Genomic DNA, 4,465 nt, shown 5'->3' with positions numbered 1-4,465 from the left:
AAACAAATATATTTCACTGTCCCTCTTCCTGCCTTTTTTTTTTTTCGGTTTTACGACCCTTTGTCTACATTTCTTATTTCCCTTTTACAACTGTATGCAAATGGATTGCACATGGACCGACAAAACCCCATCTGACGGAGGTTGCAGAGGTCTGATATCACTACAGTTGTGTTTGCGCGTTACATTCAATCATTGCATTTGGTTACAAGTGTAACACATTAAGTCAAGATATTGTGAGCAATTGACCAAAATTGGCTTTGTGATCAACTTGTTGGCCACCCCTACTCTACTGTATTGTTAAGATACAAATATATTTTGAGTTTACCTGTAAACATAAAACATAGACATCTTTAAGAAATTTAAAAGATCTTTATGAGAATTTTGTTATTTATCTTTTTAATTTTTTTCTAAAGAGAATTTATTCAGACTTAAGAAGGAAAAAAAAACCAACAAAAATTTTTAATTAAATTACTATTTCAGCAACCTAATAGTGCTGTTTTTTCCCAAACTTTTTTTTTTAAGTACCTGAAGAAGGATGATATGAGTTTAAAGCATATATTATAGAAATTAAAAATAATAATTACATGTCAGCAGTAACCCACCACTGTAATAGCCAAGGATGTAAAATTTAAAAATAAAAACATTAAAAATAATTAAAAAGGAGTTCAAGAATTTTCCTTTTAAATGTATTAAACATTTTGAAATAAAATTCAAAAATAAAAATTAATAATAATGATGGTATGCAATTATATTCTTCTTGGTATCATTTTTTAACCAGTAGGAGGATCTACGATAATGTTTAAGTACCCTGTAAAAGTTCTTCACTTCGTTTTATTTATATTTTAAATGTGTGTTTATGTTATGGTATGTCTTGTTGCTTTTAATAACATATTTGAAGATTTGAAAGTCAAATGTGTATTTAATAATCTGGTTTGTATACCAAATGTAAGTTTATCCTACTGTTTCCATTTTAATGTCTTAGTTTGTGTTATTAAAATCAAGAATTTATTTGTACCTTTGTTTTGTACAGTTTAATGTATGACAACTGAAGAGAGATTAATATAAGTTCAAAATGAATTTTGTTAAAGGTACTTAAAAAGAATAAAAAAAGAGTGTTATAACATACAGAAGTTGTTGTGATAAGTTTGGGAAAATATAGCACTATTAGGTTGCTGAAATAATAATTTAATACAAATCCAAACAAGAAGCAAAATGAAGAAAAATTTTTAATTTTAAACACACTACTGTACTTAACTTTTATTTTTAAAACAGTAGTTTTATTTATTATGGAACAAAGCACACTTTATTTATATATTTATTTATACTATAATGTATATTCTAAAAACAACTTTAAATTTAAATTTAACTTTAAATTTAAATTTAAATAAAACTTTAAATTTCCACTTTTAAAAGCAATGAACATTCTTGAAGCACATTTGTGAATTGCATTTCTGTTATAAGAAACTTTAATAGAACAACATAAAAGTTTTATAATTTATATTATAATAAACATTTTTGGGGATAAACATAGTGAAATAAAATATATGTTTGGTATTTTTTAATGCATACAGTTTGAATTAACATAAATGTATTCAAACAAAAAGTTCTTATAAAACATTGAGAAAACGGTGTTAATATTTTATCATTTCTTTACAACATTTAGATTAAATCCTGAAATGTTGCTGCTTTCATGGCAAGCAGAAATTCAGATAAAATTGTACTACTATTTTCTAGTACAATTTTAAGGTTTTTTGCCTTTTTAAGATTTCAAAATTACATTAATTTATAAGAATTGTTGTTGTGTACTCTTCAAAATAGCTATTGAAGAGTTAAGGTAATTTGTTCAGGAGTGAGTTTGATTTGAAAGGAAAGAAATGAGCAGTAAAAGCAAAACCAAAAATAAATAGAATAAAAATTATGTCTAAATTTATTTATTTTTAGTTTTGATAAGTATGCATAATTAGATGTAATTTCAAAATTCGATGATTATATATTTAATTAGAAACCTTTTTCCAAATTGATCACTTTAAATATTGAAACTGAGTGTTAGTTTAAAAGTATGTTTTATTGTTAGTTTTGTTTTGACGTATAAAACTTCTGTTTAATAAAAACAAAATAGAATTTTATTGAAACAACAGTATTTGATAAAACTAATGAATTTTGATATTAAATGTAATATCTGTTACATTGTTTCAAGTTATTTGTCCAGTAGTAATAGTAAAATGGTATTTGTGAAATACTTGAAAAATATATTTAAAATGAATTGTGTATTTAAATTCTCTCTTAGCCCAGTTATGGTTAAAAGTTTAAAACTATGCTGTGCTTTAACTAGGCTCTAAATGTGTTTTAATTTTTTATTATATTATATGTTTTTATTTATTTACTTTTAGATTTCTTTATATCAATTAAAGAAATCAAATTAATTTTTTGCTATCTACATCTTTTCATTTAATGATGTCTAGTAGTATATATATTCTATATTTTTGAATGCATATTGTTTTATGTATTATTTTGTAAAATGTTTAATGATTCTAAATAGATCCAAATTATTTAGAATCTTTAAAATTTCATGAAATTCTTGGAAATTCTGAGCATTTCGGTTTTTTTTTTTTTTTGTTATAGAATGAAGTACTACTATGGCATATTTTTCATATGATACAGAAATGATTAATAACAATTTTTAGTTAAATTTAATAATTATTAATTAACTTTCAGATAATTATTTTATCTGAAAGTTTAAATTATTTGACAACAATAAACATATTACATAATCGGAAATAAAGGCAAATTGATTATATAAGATTATAAAAGTTTTTTCAAATGTTAAGCTTTCATAGTAATATATAGATTTTTATTATATATAGTTGCGTGTTAATGCACTTATTAAAATTGGCGCCTTGAAAGTTCAGTATGAACAAATGGAAAATGCTCTGAAAGATTTCGATGAGGCAATCAAATTGGATCCCAATAATGCTGATGTTTATCTTCATCGTGGTCAGGTAAGAAATTAAATAAATAAAACCAGTTAAAAGAATTAAAATATTTTAATAATTAAGTAATTTAATAGCTGTAAAGAAGCTGAGCAGTAAATATTAGCATATAATTTTAGAAAAATAGTAAAATTTAGTACTCCTTCTGCCCTGAAATAGTTATATTTGCAAACTTTACTTATGATTTTTGGCAGTTTCTATTCAAGTTGATTTTTTAGTTGAATTAATATTCTTCCTCTGTTTTTGCTTCAAACCAATCCAAAAAGCTATTTGGTTTTTCATTTATTTGTAAAATATGTTTATAGACGACAACAGAGATTTTTAAAAATGCACTTGCCTGCTGTCATTGCAAAATGACTTGAAAAATTACAAGGATGGATGAAAATTTGGAGCCAAATAAATAAAATAAAAGAAATGAGTAATAATTCTCAATGCTGTTTTATTATAACTTCAGTCAGAACTGATGAGGAGAGTAACTTTTCCCTATGGCCAGAGAAAATTTAGGGTCCCTAGTTGTTCTTATCTCTAAAATTAATGTTTTTACTAATTAAAAATGAAATCATTAAGACTGCCATTTATTAATAAACATTCTATGTATTTCATTTGTTCAAAAAAAAATCAAAAGGGACCTGCTTTTTACAGCCTTACTACAGTCCTTTAAAAAAAATTTAAAAGTGGAACTTGGTACTGCACTTACTGTATTAAAAGAATTAAAACTTAGTTTTTGTACAGTTTTCCAATTATGGAAACGATAATGATGTAATGCCCTACAAAATTGTTCATATGAACAAAGAAAACTAAGATATGAGAATATTCAATCAAGTAATATCAAATGTAATGCTGAAGGTAGATTAAAAGCTTAGAATTGTATTAATGTTAATTAAAATGTTTAGTTATTGTGTTAATTTAATTTTTATGCATATTAAATTAATACAAGTTACTGCTTTCATTGAAATTTTTCTTGTTTTTAATATTTTCCAAAAATATGACAACTATTTTAAGATAGAGCAGCGTTTCTCAAAGTGGGCGATAACGCCCCATTGTGGGCGCTGGAGGCTTTCGGGGGGGCAATAGAAGGCTCAAAGAAAATTGGGGGCGTTAAGGAAATATATAGGGGCGACAGCAGACAAATTCTATATATAAAAATTTGACGGAATATATATAAAATGTTGACATTTTATATATTTTTTATTTTTTATTGAAGGTCACAACTTGAATATTTTTAACACATTGACTTTTATTTTAGCTCAGCATTTCTCAAAGTGGGCAATAACACCCCCTTCTGGGCGATGAATAGATCTAGGGGGTGCTGGAGGCAGGGTATTGAACGGTGACCAAAGGCAAAATTGGGGCTGATAAGAGGAAACATTGCGTTTAATGGTTTCCAGATGATGAGAACAATGTACAGTAAGGGCACAAAGTGTGAGATTCATAGAAAAGTTTTCCTAAGAATATTTCCAATCCTTTTCTCACAC

The sequence above is a fragment of the Centruroides sculpturatus genome, unplaced genomic scaffold (genome assembly GCF_000671375.1).
Source record: "Centruroides sculpturatus isolate CEXI.00-Female unplaced genomic scaffold, Cexi_2.0 scaffold198, whole genome shotgun sequence".
NCBI classification, from domain to species: domain Eukaryota; kingdom Metazoa; phylum Arthropoda; class Arachnida; order Scorpiones; family Buthidae; genus Centruroides; species Centruroides sculpturatus.
Note: the sequence above shows the minus strand (reverse complement) of the source record.